The following is a 17,156-nucleotide window of genomic DNA, read 5'->3' as shown; positions in this document are numbered from 1 at the left end:
AAACACTAGTTTATTTTGCAGCTGCACACAGCCATTGCAATGAATTTAAATGATAAAGTAGATGAAGTGTTAACACAGTGCACTATGGTCATTTCACAATATCAAACTTTACTGAAAGCACACAATGCCATTGAATGCTGTAGCACAAATATTTCCCTTTACTACAACCAAGGGGCCCAGTCTAAACCATGAAAAACCCAGACAATGATTCCCCCTCCACCAAACCTTACAGTTGGCACTGTGCATTTGGGCAGGTAGTGTTCTCCTGGCATCCACAGAACCCAGATTTGTGAGTCAGACTGCCAGATGGTGAAGTGAGAATGCATTTTCACTTCCAGAAGAAGAGGGGGAGCTTCATGTAGAACTATCTCAGGCAAGGGAGCAATGGCCACTAAGTATAAGGAAAGAGACATGGAAAGTGGGTGAAATGTGGCAATTAGGGAGCAGAACTAACTTATATTATGCCTGATTGACCCTAGTCTTTTGAAGAGATCCAAAGAACAGTGCCAGAAATGAATAGGATAGGTGGATTGAAGTCCCTCAGGGGGAGCCACTTTCATTTTTCAGGCTGAAACATTAGTGACTGTGGTGATGAAGAGTTTTTTCCTAATGGTGGTTCATAGACATTCTGATCTGTACAGCATCAGATGGTTCAGGGCTCCATGGAAACGAGGGGTTGATGGCCCAGTAAACACTGAAACAATTAAAGCTATCACAAAGTAAGGGTATACTCTGCCTAAGGGAAATGATTAGGACAGTCACCTGGTTGGTCCTGGCAGAGGTTGAATAGAAATCTTCCCAAAGCCTGGTTTGGACTGTGGACAAGAACCAGAGGTACAGCTAACGATAACTGCCAGTTGATCCATAAAAATTTTCCATATACGTCATATTAACCAAGGACTCCTGTCATATATGATGTCCTTCAGAGGGCTGTAATACCTTAAAAAGACTGAACAAGATCTCATCAGCCAGAAATGCAGTAGGTAAAGCAGTGAGGAGGATAAGATTAAAACTGGTGAATTGGTCTTGTTGAACTGTAAAACTGGTCTACTATAACTACGTCTATAATAATTGATAAACATGACCAGCGTCTCTGCGGCTGGACCAGTTGACTAGAAGGGGCATAATGAGGGGACAAGTAATGAGCGTGTGCCCATGTTAGGAGCCAGTTGTGACACTACTTGGCCCAGATTCTTTGTTGTGAGAGTAACATGTAGATGAAGGCTCAGACTGTTTAGCCTGACTTATGTATTTCTCAGTATTGCATAATCAGGCACAACAACGTTAGACACGTTAGGCAAAATGAGTTCCACATCATGGATGCTTGACAGAGCATTAGCTTTGGTATTCTTTGAAACAAGAATGAAGATAATATAATCTAACCAAGTAAAAAAGAGAGTCCTGACAGGGGTTTAGCCGTTTTGCTGTGCATACGTATTCCAAAGTTTTTATTGTGCATTTGTACACAATTCATATTTTGCACTTTTAGTATAAGGGCAGAGGTGAAGCACTCTTAATTTGAAAAAGACAGGATTTGTTTTGTGGTAAAGGTTTATGTAGCTCATGAAAAATCCTTACTTGTTTTGGGTTCTGGCCAAAACTGAACAGCCTGTACTTTTTGTTTATTCATTCGTACTCCCTCTGGGCCAATTACATATCCCAAGAAAGAGATGTTTTTTGATTGAAGCCCTGAACTCATGTGTTTGTGGATCCACAAGAATATTCTGTATGTAAATGATAATGATAATAAAATGCTTTAGAATGTCCAAAAGAATGATATTGACAAATAACTTATAAATGTACAGCGAACTGGCTAATCCATAAGATAAGCACTTCATCTGCCCTGGCAGACACACTCTTTTTCCCAGTTACTCTTCTGTGAAGAGTGGTAGCCCCATCCATGCTGATGCATGCCACAGTCTGTTCAGTAGGGCCAGGAGGGCATGGGCTATTGGTGTTGAGTTAGCACCACTTAGGAAAACGGTAGACCCCAGATGAACCACCTTCAGAATGATCGCAGTGCAGATATAACCCCTGGGTGTGGCGTTGTTGCCCTCTTAACATGGTGTCGCAAAGGGGATTTAGTGACTCTTACTCAAGTTCAGCCTGGACCAACATAAGATTCCCCGTGTTCATCTTGTCTGACAACACTGAAGTAGAAGCCATGCTATCCATAGGGAAAGATCAGGAGCAGGCTTGCCTGCCGTCTCCTCTGCTTTTTCAGATGCACTGAAATTACTTTGCACAAGATGGACTTCACTGCTGTTGCCCCCCAAATGAGAAGGTCAACGTTACTGACCTCTGCTTGCTCCAGTTCTCTGGAATCCATCAGGGATTTGCAGGAAGGGACAATATTCAGTTGGCAGGCCTACCTGAGGAGACTGTGTCCAATTACCTTTTTGCACACTGTCAGAATAGATAAGTATAGCTATGGTAAGCTAGTAAGCTAAACAGTACTTGGAAGATTGGCTTTGTGGTCCATTTCTGTTGTGAAGATGTTACATACATACTTTTCTGCTCCTCCAGGTCAGGTGTTAATAGCATTATCACATACAACGGCTCCTAAAAACATGGGATAAGATGGCATTACTAACCATAAATACATGAAGCATATATTTCAAAGTTTCACTATAACAAAGTGTTTTTAACTGCATAGAACATTTTTTTGCAAGTGATTTGTGTATTTTTTATGTATGTATTTAATAATACAGTGTTGGTACATATATAAGGTAGTGGCATTAGCTGTGAGGTTAGTTGCTTGGCTAAACGCTACTGCAAAGTGCTGCTTAACTAAAAATGATAAACAGTCTTATGATGCATTAAATAAAGAAAATTTACTGTTCGTGGTGCAGGTTTAGAAGACTGAGGACGGCATTCCTTCATCCTCTAAGGAGGCTTATGATCCAGAAAATGGCTGTGTATTCTACACAAGTAGCTACATACTTACATTTTTGTGACATATGTGGGATTAGCAAGGTGTGCAACAGCTTTTGTAAGCTACATCCAAACCAACATGACTCACGGCTAAAAATGCACAGACAGCTAAGTGTTGTTTTTTGGTTAGGTAGGTATGTCTGTACGTTATAATGTTAGTTTAGAAGGATGAACTTTTTGAAGAATAACAATGTACAGAACCTACCAAGCAGAGGCAAGTCTACCTCAGTTTTAGTTTTACAGTTCTTTGAATCTTTGATGTTTTGCCAGTCCAGAAAATACTCATGCCTTCTCTTTTGCCATGACCCATTCCAGGGGTCTGCGGGTTTTTGTTTAGTCCCACTTCTGCCAGATGTTATCCCACTCCTGTACAAAATCTGCACTGGTTGTTCCATTCCCGCCAGCATCCCAAACATTTTGACCTGCTCCCACCCAAATAGCTGGCTTTCATCAGCATTAGTCACAAATTAAAATGACTGCCACATGTCAGACTTGCCTTTATTTGGTTTTATGTTTGGTTTTTGATGTGTTCACCCTTTCCTCTGCTGTGGCCACCTCACTGTATGAAGGGTCTGCCGTTTCTGTAGTCTACAAGAAAGCAATTAGCAAGTTTATGTGATTGATTGTTCCACAGCTATTTACAACAAGTTTATTCATTTTAATCATTTTGCTGTTAGATATTATTTGTTTGGTTTATTTACGCTATTCATTCATTTGCAGGATTTCTCTACACATATATGTTGTCCCACTCCCACTTGCAATAGGATGGTTAACCACCTGCTCCCACGCACCACACTAAAAATTAGCCCCATTCCGCAACATAATGTGGTGGGTCCCATGGGAGTCTTGCAGGAATCCAGAGCTCTAACCCATTCCTTTCTGGATGTTTTCTTTTCCGCTTCCCGCTTCATTTTAAGATTTTTTTGTAGTTTAAGCCATTAGCAATGGTGGGACCAAAAACTATACTGGACTGATTTCCTGCAGCAATCGTTCTCAATCCTGTTCCTCTCCTCTGCTGCAACTAATAAACTAAATAATAAGCCCTCCCTGAGAGCATATTAGAGCAGAGACAACTCTATAAAATGTACACAAGGACCAGGATTGAAAACTACTATCCTATAAGAACCAAGCTAATGCTTTCATTCCTGTTCATTTAGAGCCAGCCCTATAGGGAAACAAATTAACAGAGGGCTGCCTTGATGCAAAGACGTTTCCTAACTGTTTAATAAAATAAGACTGTTTCCTGATTGGTTAATACAACCAGACCCTGGAGGGTTCTGGAGGGTACCAGCAGGAGCTGGATTCTGGTTCATCGGTACCTTTCAGGGCACACAGTGGTGCTAGTGACAGTGGCCATCACAAATGTAAATTGTGCAATGTAAAATGTATTAGGTAGCTACAACATTGATTCCTACATTTTCTTTTTAAATCTATTTCCTACAATGTATAACCTTCCCATAAGTAACCCCAAAGGATGTTCATTCATTGGAAGCAACAAGCCAATATCAGATGAGCATTGTGTACATTATGAAAATCATGTGCCAAAATATTTCTAAAAATCACTAGTCTCTAACAGCATCATCTTGTTTGTGGTGAAATTGATTGACTTGAAAATGCACCATATGTTAAACAGGAGAAAGGTCTAGACTGCAGGCAGGCCAGTCTAGCACCTGCACTCTTACTATGAGGCAAACTGTTGCACATATGCAGAAAAGCAGGGATGTTCCTGAAAAAGACGTTGTCTAGATGGCAGCATATGTTGCTCCAAAATGTGTATGTACCCCTCAACATTAATGGTCCCTTCACAGATGTGCAAGTTATCTATGTCATTCCCATATTTATGACACACTCCCATACTATGCTGTTCCTTTTCCTCTTTGGCTTAGAGAACACAACGTCCATTATTAATGTCCCCAGAGAAGTCGGCAATGTTTCCTAATATTCATAGATGGCGTTCGCTTTATGTTGTGGTGTCTTAGCTTGCATTTTTGTCAGCACTGAATGACGGCATTCACTGACAAAGGTTTTCCAAAGTATTCCCAAACACATGTGGTTGTATTAATTACAGAAGCGGGTCGTTTTTTTTTAAATGAGGTGCCATCTGTGATTTTTGGAACATTTACCAAAGTTTTCAGTCTTAAATTGGCCTTGTCCACCTTTGGTTACAGTCACTTTAAGAATACCAACACTGGAAAAACACGAAGTCAGATAAACTTACTTAATTTTAAGGCAACTTACTTCTCTGCTTTTTTTAGTAAGCTCAGCATGAGGACATTGGAGTTTACCAGTTCTACCACATTAAGACAATGACGTGAATTTTAAACCCAAAAGGTAAAAAAACAGATTACACTTGATTATAAATTAAAGCAGTATCATTTGTTGCATCCAAAAACATGCACAATAAGCATATTGCATATTGTTTTGTACTCAATTTGCACTTAGAAATGACCCTCCCTCACACACAAACAAACATCCGCCCACTTATCTTATTGCCACATAAGGAGAACACAACCTTTATTTTTATTTACCCACATAAAAATTAAGCACCATTCCTCATTATTTGTAATGATTTGCTGAATGATGTGTGAACATTTTTTTTGTGTACAAAGTGATTGGAAATGATAAAGTTCTATACAAAAAAATGTAAAAATGTTGTATTTTAGAACATAACATTATATTTAATCTTTCAGAAATGCACACTATGGACAAAACTATTGGGACACACCTCTTAATCGGTGAATTCAGGGATATTATATTCTTTCACAAATGTTTGTAAAGACAGACTGCATGGGTGCTTTATTTTATACACCTGCGGCAATGGGACTGATGAAATTCCTGCTAATTCCCTTAATTACTTTTGACTTCCCTTTCCTTATGCAAGAACATTATCTTATATTTAATCTCCTCAGAAATACACAGTATGAATGAAAGTACTGGGACACACCTCCTAATCATTGAATTCAGGTGAATTCATTGAAGTCAGTTCATGAAATTTCTTCCTTCCCAGACAATCAGCTCTAGGTTGGTCTAGGCCTTTTAATTCCAGTGAAGGCAAATCTTAATGCTTCTGTATACGAAGACATTTTGGACAACTGCATGCTTCCACTTTTATGGAAACTGTTCCAGCATGGAACTCTGTTCCAACTTCATATAATGCCTATGTATTGAGAAAGGGGATGGCATAAAAGCTCCTGTAGGGGAAATTTATAGGTGCCCCTATACTTTTGTCCATGTAGTGTATCTCCTGAAAAATAAATTTAAATAAATTGTCATCTTTGACTTTTAGACAGTATATATTAATGTAGTTAATAGTTACTGGCATTCTAAACCTGCAGTTATAGGAGCACACACTTAAGTGCAAAACTGTGAAGAAGTGTACTGATTGTTTTCTCCATTTCACAATTGTGCATAGTACAATGACTTATTATATGTGGGATTATAGAACTGCCTGTAGAAGATTTAAGCCCATTAATTTGAAAATGTCATCTCTGGCCTTTGTTGAGTTTTATGGGATGCCCAAAAGATCTTCATGGTAATGCTGGAATGCTCTAACAGATTAATGAAAGATACCAAAAATCTTTGCTGTGCTTCTTTTCCTGAAGAGATGTAAATAACTCAATATAATACAAAATTGTTTCTGTGAGGTTGTTGCCATTGGCAAGAGTCTTGTAAGTTTGTGGGGAGTTATAATTGGTCAGAGCTCCACAGGTATGCATTGTGCACTAAGGTTAATGTAATATTTCCTTTGTTTTTTTTTCTTTGTCTGTACAGTGAGCGATCCAGTAGAAGAACGCACTTGAGGGTGTTGATAAAGGTTTCCATCCTTGACATTTTCTTTGTGTTGTATCACAGAACTCCAATTATGTCTTGTATTGCAAACCTTGCTGTTTAGGCAATGCAGTTGCATGAGATGGTATAATTAATTCTCAGTTCATTCTCCTATGTCAAATCTCCATGATGTTACAGTTTTACATTGCAAGATCACATTGTCATGATGCATTGCTACACTCCTAGTTATAAGTCAGTGGGCTTTCTGTTCCAATAGTAAGTAAATGGAAAGGAGTCAAAATTACTGTCTGTGGTAATCACCATGCTATAGATTTGATGGATAGAGATAAAGTTGAAAAATGTTCAGTACTGTGCAAGTCTTAGGCACCTAATCAAACTGTGTAACAGTAAGCACCCAAGATGGGAAAAAAGGGAAATGAACATTCTGCCAGATGCTCTCTGTTAGGTGAATGGTGTGGTGTTAAGAGCCAGAAGAAATCAGTAGCACAAAATTTAGCAGCACACAGAGGCAAAAGTTTTAAAACATGATTTATTATTCAAAAAAGCCAAGAGAAATGGGGAGTGAGATGAGCTAAAGGTACAGCTAACTGATACAACCCTGCACACTAATAGGACTCATCGTCTTATGCGATTGGATGTTCTTCCAAAATTAGTTTATCAAAGCAGTATATTTTCATTGTTTCTGGACATAGCTAACATCAGTTAAGCTAGTCAGCAATCTAGTCTTCTCAATCACACATCTTTGGAAACTCAGTCACATTTGGTCTCCCGTGTTTTGAAGTGGCACATTGTAATATACATACTTACTCACAAATACAAGCATAGCAGTTTGCAGTCTTGTTAAAACTAGGCTAACTATTAATTTCATTAAATGTTTGGTCTGTATTTTTTCTCCATCCTCTTGCGATGAAACTGTACGAATAGCCAAATAGTGATTTCAGTGTTGGAATAGAATACTGGCACCTCGAATGGTTAACCAAGTTCTCTTGTTCCCATGCGCATCGTAAGAACACTGTATAGCAATAGAATAAATGTAAATAAACACAAATATAGTAAACTTTAACAAGACTTTCAAAACAGTAGTTGATATTGTATGAGCTGGTCATAAGAACACAGTTTGATTTCTGATTCCTCCCCATGATTGCCCCATTTATTGCATAGATTTAGTAAAGTTCATCAGCACAGCTGATTTAATTTCACGAGTTATTGATTAGCCAGTCTCAAAACTAGATGATAAGTAGTACCAGGCTACCACAGTAAGAGCTTTGGAAATGGTTATGCCATCACATTAACATACATAAAACTGCTATGTACTGCATTAATGTTATGGTGTTTATTTTAATATTCTTTTTTTTCTGTGCAAATAAACACTTCCCAGTTAAATACCTTTTTTAAACATGTTTTCTGAGATGTCTAAAACTTTTGCACAGTACTCTATCCCATTAATGTCATAAAGGTGCAACCTTTTTACATGGGCTTTCAAGTAATTAAGGCAAAGAGGTGTTGCTTGCATGCACACCCATCGAAAAAGAAAAACTCTGGTCTCACCTTGAGCACAACGTAATTATCTATACTCACATTTGCTCACTGAATAAGTGCAATTGAGTGCTCTAATGCAATGAAATGTGCCAGCGGAGCAGATGATTTACCCTGATGATCTGTCTCAGACGCCGCGCGCCCAGCTAGCCAGCCATATTTGTCAAAGTGCTTCACATCTTTGTGTGTCAGAGGCAGTCCCAAGGGCCTTGAACCTGCAACTGAATGCAGTAATAGCCCTGATAGGCTTCATGATTAGCCCATCGAGCTGAAGACCTGAGTCTGCTCCCTCAGGGAGCACATTGTGACTTAATCTCTCTCTCAGTCTCTCTATGAATCTTAGCACTTACTTTCAGGCTCATATTGTAAAAAACTGATCTACTTTTTATAAAAAAATAGACTTTGTATAATACATCAAACATTGATAAATTTTTTGTTCACTAATTACTCCTTACAGCCCATAGATGAATACTAACTTGCAAAAACAGGGAGTCTGTTTCAGCAATCACCGTACAGGACTGTAGTGATGAAGCTGAGCCGTAAGGCAAAGTTCTCTGTTGTGCAGTTGGTCTACATCCTCACCATCATCTATGGTCACAAGCTTCGAGTAATGGCCAAAAGAATGGGATTGTGGAAGCAAGCGGCAGAAATGAGCTTTGCTTGCAGGGTGGCGGGCCACACTCTATTTGACAGAGTGAGGAGCTCAGTCATCCGGGAGGAGCTCAAAGTACATCATCTGCTACTCCTCCACATTGAGAGGAGCCAGTTGAGGCTGTTCAGGCATCTGGTTAGGATGCCCCCTGGCCACCCCCTGTTGGAGGTTACCAGGCATGGCCAACTGGGACGACACTGAGGTCATGCTGGAAGAATTATATCTCCAAGTTGGCCTGGGAGCAGCTTGGGATCCCCCAGAATGAGCTGAAGGAAGTTGCGGGTGACAGGGCCATCTGCGTTTCATGACTTTCCCTATTGCAGCTTCCACTCAGATTGGATCAGATGATTTAATAAGATGCAGCTGATGAAAAACAACCTGTTCAATTCTAAGGGATGAAGAGAGGTTGTAAAATGGTCATGTAAAAATTAAACTATGACTGTTTCTGGTAAATAAAACCACAGAAATTTTATGGGCCCTCATTTGGATAAAATTTGGGCCCTCATTTGAAGATAAAATCCAAGAAAATGTAAGATTTGGGGATTTTGGGTGTTTTAGTATCTTCTGTGCATTGAATTGTTTAGGGAAACACTATTCTCAGGCGTGATATTTGTCATCAGAACACGATGACATCTTTGATGACAGAGTTTTAGGATTCTGCGAACAAAGTCGTTCAGAGTGGTTTGATGGGAAATGCTTTGTCCTAGAGAAACAGACTTCAGTTGTTCACAGCTGTGTTAATAGGAACCAGAAGCTGTATTACACTGTATTACAAAATCTTCTGAAATCATATCTATTTAGTCATCATTACAACTTCAATTAGGTCTTAATTTAGGTCAGTATTTATTACAGAATTACAGATCCTCAACATCTTGTTTCCAGTTGGGAAAAGAGTACTACAAAAGCTTCCTAACTTCTTAATTTCCCAAATAATGTCCTAACTTTAAAATAACATCAGTGGTGTCCAAACTTAATTAACCCTCTTGGGTCCATAAACTCTTCCATGCTTAAAACTTGATGTTTCTACATGTTTCTCTGTCTTTGAGATGATACAGAGCAGAAATATGGTTCAGTTCCTGAATCTGCAGTCTGCCCTTTCCATTTCATCTTATCACAAGGTTGTATGTGACTCACATCCGGAGGAGGCTATGAAGAGGTGTTTGAAAACACATCATCTGCCTCTCACTGAGTGTAATTGGTGGATTTCTGTGTCCATCTACATTTTGTGTGAAACTGACCAGAGGACACTCAGGAAATCACTAAGGACTGGCCCATCATGCTGGAAACCCTTCATTCTTCATTCAGCCAACATCAGAGGCACATGTGAAATGGCATGGAAAGAGTTTACAGTCTCTTAAGTTGCTGGAGCAGTTTTGGAAAGTAGCAACGAAGATAACAGAGCATTTTGGTATGAAACATACTGAGATCATATTATATGCAAGTGCCTTTAAAGGCGATTATAGAAAGATATGAGAAAATGCCCTTAGACCCCAGATGATCAAGATAAGACATTTATCATTAGCTGGTTTGGAAGCACCTGTGAGGTAGCATAATGCAAGAATTAACAGACATATTTCATTGAGTGTATTCATATTGACAGATAGGCAGCTTCCCTTGTGAAAGTGATCATTTGTCTGACTCTCAGAAAAATCTCAAACACTGCAAACAGGTTCTCCACAATTCTCTCTTATTACTTGTGTGTGAATATCAAAGAAAATTGACCAACTAAAATGTTGAGTAGTGCCAGTTATCAGTTATCACTGTCTAAAAAAGCATATATCTCCATTTTTCTACATCATTTGAGCACCGCAGTTGCCCTTTACGTTGTGAGAAACTTACATGGTGAATGTATCAATAAAAATCCCAAATTGCCGTTACCATTTTTGAGATACTTGGATTATTTCGGATAGCAGTGATACAGAGCTGTTTATTAGGAGAAATAGCATGGCTTGCAGCTGTGACGCAGCATTAAGCAGCAGAATGAGGCACCTTCAAAATATTTAAAACTTTCTTGACTAAACTTTCAGTACATTCCATTTGGTTTGTACATTTTTACATGAACTGTTCAGCTAATTATAACTTACATTTTTACAGTTGATTGCCAGCATCCATTGAATACTCCAGGAAGTAGACATTAGTTAAGATACAGTGCTGTAAGATGAAACTCCTAAATTAAAATAGGATTTGCTACTGAATGTTATCTTAAGACTAAAGACAGACATTTTCTGTAATATGGCCCCTGACATTTGATGTATTTAGTGCCTCTCAGAGCTACATTGCAGAAAGCTATGAAAAGAAGTGGTTAAGAATATGTTTATTATTTGAGATACACTATATTGCCAAAAGTATTTAGTCACCCATTCCAAATCATTGAATTCAGGTGTTCTAATCACTTCCATGTCCACAGGTGTATAAAATCAAGCACCTAGGCCTCAGACTGCTTCTACAAACATTAGTGAAAGATCAAATTGTAAGTCGCTCTGGATAAGAGCGTCAGCCAAATGCCATAAATGTAAATGTAAAGAATGAGTCGCTCTCAGGAGCTCAGTGAATTCCAGCATGGTACCATGATAGGACACCATCTGTGCAAGTCCAGTCATGAAATTTACTACTAAATGTTCTAGAGTCAGCTGTCTCTGGTATTATAACAAAGTGATTGGGAATGACAGCAACTCAGCCACGAAGTGGTAGGCCACATAAAATGACAGAGCGGGGTCAGCAGATGCAGAGGTGCATAGTGCGCAGAGGTCAATAACTTTCTGCAGAGTCAATCACTACAGACCTCCAAACTTCATTTGGCCTTCAGATCAGCTCAAGAACAGCATAGAGCATATGTCGAATGCAGTGGTGTAAAGCGCCACCACTGGACTCTAGAGCAGTGGAGACGTGTTCTCTGGAGTGATGAATCACGATTCTCTGTCTGGCAATCCGATGGACGAGCCTGGGTTTGGCGGTTGCCAAGAGAACGGTACTTGTCTGACTGCATTGTGCCAAGAGCCAAAAGTTTGGTGGAGGGGGGATTATGGTGTGGGGTTGTATTTCAGGAGTCGGGCTCGGCCCTTTAGTTCCAGTGAAAGGAACTCTTAGTGCTTCAGCACCAAGAGATTTTGGACAATTTCATGCTCCCAACTTTGTGGGAACAGTTTGGGGACGGCCCCTTCCTGTTCCAACATGACTGCACACCAGTGCACAAAGCAAGGTCCATGTAAAGACATGGATGAACGAGTTTGGTGTGGAAGAACTTGACTGGCCTGCACAGAGTCCTGACCTCAACCCGATAGAACACCTTTGGGATGAATTAGAACAGAGACTGCAAGCCAGGCCTTCTCGTCCAACATGATCTCACAGATGTGCTTTAGGAAGAATGGTCAGAAATTCCCACAAACACGTTCCTAACCCTTGTGGAAAATCTTCCCAGATGAGTTGAAGCTGTTATAGCTGCAGCGGGTGGGCCGACATCATATTAAACCCTATGGATTAAGAATGGAATGTCACTCAAGTTCATATATGTGTGAAGGCAGACGAGCCTTGGATAATAAATAAAATAGCTATATATGGGTGGTAGACATTGAGGCCATTGGTTCTTTTCACTATAAGAAGAAAGAAAGTATCTCTTCAAAGCAGAATTTCACATCAGATCTCTTTGTATGACTTTGCTTACATCTCAAAGATTAAGTTATGCAGATTGAAAAAAAATAAATGGAGTTCCTTTTGAATAACGATGTGTCAGACCACCATACATGTATCTTTGAAATAGAGAATAAAGCAGAAATAACTCTGAAATCTTGACCCTAGTACAGTTTTCTGTTTAGCATTTGTTTGAATTCTTATATCATGTTGTGTTATTATCTTTCAATAAATTATAACCGGTTCTCACCCGCTGTCAAAATCTCTTATATATTATGGCTGTTTCAGAAACTGGGAGAGTGAGGCAAGCACATAGTTCTTCCTAGACTGCTGAAGCCACTACAGCATCTTTTCTGACTGCTACTCACGTATCATGGTAGGGCAGCTGAACATACTAGAAGGAGAATTCTAACTGTTCAGTTCTGTACATGTGCCATTCATATGTGAGTACATAAGCCGCCCTTCCCAGAGCAATTGTGCCCTCTTGGACTTGCAATCATGGATGGTTGCAGCATTGTAGACTTCCACCTCAGTTTCCAGCAATAGGGCACAACCCTGTTAGCCAGTCACGCCACTCGGAAGCCCTATTAATCCATTTGTTGGCACTCCGATTCATAGTTTGTGAATTCATATTGAATTTATCATATTGATTGCGGCACTTAGAATTGATCACACCCAGTGCCTGGAAACTTAAATGATATCATTCATATTCAACATGTTGCCTCTTTTCCCAGATCTCCTCCTGTGTGAGAAAAGTCATTTTCTTCAGTCCATTTTAGCATCTGTCAATGATAAACACACACACTCTCACAATTCCAGTGTGCCCCATCTAAAATTGGATCCCCCCCCCCCCCCCCAATCTAATCTGCTCTACCAAGTGTCAGTCATTCACCTTTTCTCTAAAGTTCTAGACAACTCTCAGCAGCGTTTTACTGTAAACAAAACTAACTTTGTGCTGTTCCTCAGCTCAGTAGAGCCTCTGTGCCTGAACAAACTGCTTTGAAGTGTACACAATGTGAACTTTTCTCTTAACTTTGTTCTGTGAAATAGGATCAAAAATGTATTATTGATGACTTGACTTGTATTTGTCCTCAGTACACTTTGGATTTGACAGACTGATTGAATGAGTGACTGACAGGGTGTACTGAGTCAATATTTCCCCAACCTTGATCTCCAGATCCCTCTGCTGCAGTGTATGAATCCAGACTTTCCTGAGATACAGTGCTTCAATCAAACATGGCCTATCAGCTCTGTTTATGAGTGGATAATCATGCCTGACTGACCTCATGTTTTCTCAGTTGCCAGAACAGGATGTTTTTAAGAAATAGGCCTGTTTTTTTTTTCAGTAATTAGTTTTTGCTTAAATATAGGAATGATTTTTTTTTTTATCAGGGATGTGCTTTCATATCGTAACAGACTAAAGTGACAGACAGCTATGAGGTAAATGCATTGTTAACAGATACAGACTGAACGACAACCAAATCAATTTGTGGTTATATTTGTGATTAGTTTTTAATAATCTTTGATTAGCCTCTTAATAAAGGCTTCCTAATGGCAGTTCCAACAGCAGAATAAGAATCAACATGGATATGTGACAAACTGCCACAATGAAAATAGCATTTAAACTCAAATAAAAACACTTTTATAAAATGTTAGCTTGCTCACTTACCTACAGAACCAAAGATCCAGTTTGCTTCATGTTTTCTAAATCATACACATTTCTTAGAAATATATTCCATCAACATTATTGAAGAAGACATAATCCCCCATAGTTCAACTAAGGGACCTTTATGGATACTGTGAAAAAAAGGTTAGGCTTATTCTTTGGCTAAAAATACTTTTCAGCATAGAATCATCACTAATTTTGTAATAAATGAGGTGAGAATCATCTCTATGGCAAGAAACCTGAAAAATAAGAACCAATAGAGCTAATAACAATGCGAGATGGTATAAGAATACCAGGGTGAGATCTACACTGGAAGAAAAAAGCTAAAGGAAAGGAAAATCCTAAACTGAGGGTATTTACTAACTAATGGGAAACAAATGACATATTAGGAGGAGATAGATTGCATCCTCTAGCACAGGGGTGGCAACTGCAGTCCTGGAGGGCCAGTGTCCAGCACAGTTTGGTCATTTTCCTACCCAAACACACCTGATTCAACTCAGCCAGTAGCCAGGTTTAGCAGTTAGAGTTAGAGCAGGAAAATCACCAAACTGTGCTGGAATAACTGTGCCCTTCAGGACTGCAGTTCACTACCCCCTGCATTCTAGCAGGAAGCAAATTTACTCCAAAACTAATCCTAACTCTCCTAGAGCCCCCAGGCATATAACCCTTGAAACACCTTCTTACATTTGTTTTCTAGCAAGCTGAAACAAGTGAAGAAATTCTGTCAAATATTCATTCAAACTTTCCATTAATTAATATGTTTAAATGCACTTACTAATCCGATCATAATCGGATTTACGCAGTTTTCCAAGTAGTCAAACTAAGTAGCATACTCCGTTTTCTTAGATTAAAGTCTAGAAGGTCTAGACATCCCATTAAGAAATCCAATAAAGAGAGCTGGATTTTAGCTCAGTAGTCACATTTGTCACTGATTTCTTTTAGATTTCTCAGTCTGCGCATGTGTGAAAACAGGCTGCGGTACTGGAAATAAGCAAGCAGAGTTTAACACAGCACCCACAAGATGGCAACAAAACATTTTAGGAGCGATGCTGAAACCAACTACATGCTTGACAAAATGAAGAATTTAAATATTCCTCATCTTCTAGATGATGTTTATGTCACATCTTCTGTGAGTTTGTTGGCCAATTACAAAACAGAAATCAGATTATTTCCTGACTCATGGAGTTTTCCGATATCTGATGACGCAAGTTTGTGTAAATGCATTGATTGGATCTAATTTTCTGCAGTTATTAGATTATTAAGTGCATGTAAACACACTCAATATGTCTAAGCAGGTAGTTTGTTAATGTTTAAATATACTGCAACTGTCTGCATAAGATCTTATTTTTGTTAATACAAAACTTACACAGGCTTAAACTGATGGAAAATGTGTTGTGAACCCTTTGATGCAAAGGGTTCTTTGAGTGTTCATGGTCCTATATGGAACTGTTTTCTTTACCAAAGGACCGATGAAGCATCATCTTTTTTAAGAGTGTATGTAATGTATATGTAGCTATGTCTGTAATGATGTAATTGTGTAATTGCATAGATATGCAGGTCTGGTGCCAGAACAAAATTATGAGCAGGGAATCCAAAAAATACAGGTGGGGGGGTCATGGGAAGAGAGCAGCACTTTCAAGCAGCAGAAGGAATACCAGCTAAGTAAAATTAGGGGTGGGAAATCTATGATAAAACCTACACATTGAGGAGAGAATCAGTAGGAGATCCACAGTTACAGCAAGTCACCAAAGGACTATTCATTTAGGAAAATTGCTGATTTATCTTCCCTCAGTATACAGTATGTCTCTAAAACACAGCCAATACAAAGTGATGCATGCACACCCTACTGTGTTAGTCCATCAGTGTAGCTTTTATATTGGCCACCTGCCACAGTGACAGCATGTAGAAAATAATGGACTTAGTGGGGCAGAATGATTGGTTGATGGGGCACTGCCCTCCTGGATGTTGGGCATCAGTAATGTAGAGCAAAACATCTCCAGACTTCTAAAGGTGAGTCTGCATCTAGAAGGTCAACCCATACTGTTTTGTGGTGATTATATGTAGCACAAAACTGCTTTTGCTCACTGGCTGTGTTTACATGCAAGACGTGAAGCAATCAGATACCGTATCACTGAGTGTACACGTTGTCATGACAACAAACATCACGTGAGGTCCAGTCAGACTGAGATTACTTTTCACTTGACGCATTTCTTTTTGATTGCTTTAAAATTACAACAAACTCAGAAAAATGTACTTTACATATACTTATTAAAGAAGGGGACATCATATTAAAAGACGCATGAGCTGGACACCCGTCCCACCACCGATTTCAAAGCAGGAACTCCGTCTCCTCTCCTGACCAATTTCTATTCCCACCAGGTTGAACGTTCTAAACTTTTGCTACTATGCAAATGAATGTGCTTAAACATTCCCACTGGGAATGTCATCAGATACTGACGCTTGCACAGCTATTATTCTTCTATTTAACAGATTATTTACAGGATAACCCACCTCATTCAGTCGGATAGAAATTGTATTCCGAATGGCCTCAATCAGACCCGTCTATTCTGATTGAGGTATATACATGGACGTATTCTGTTCCTTTTGAGCTATTAGTCATTATTAGGCTGCATGTAAACATGGCCACTGACTGGCCAAACGTCTTGACTGATACCTGATGGACAAACTAGCAAGCTTATTGATTTGAGGTTTTCCTGATGTTACTGTAAGTCTTCTATATGTCCCCTTCCTGGATTACCCTTATAACTGTACTTGCCCTTTAGCAGTGCAGGGGACACCGAAGCACAACTGGTAATGCGCCATTGCCATTTAAGGAGTCATTCAGAAGTAGCCTAATCTTTATGCCTTAAGCATACTACAACCTCCTTTTATTCACATGGGTGATTTTTCTATTGTTGGCCACTGTTCGCTTGCAGCCTTTTTCCCCTCGTT

Source organism: Pygocentrus nattereri, chromosome 1 (genome assembly GCF_015220715.1).
Source record: "Pygocentrus nattereri isolate fPygNat1 chromosome 1, fPygNat1.pri, whole genome shotgun sequence".
NCBI classification, from domain to species: Eukaryota; Metazoa; Chordata; class Actinopteri; order Characiformes; family Serrasalmidae; genus Pygocentrus; species Pygocentrus nattereri.
This window is presented reverse-complemented; position numbering follows the sequence as displayed.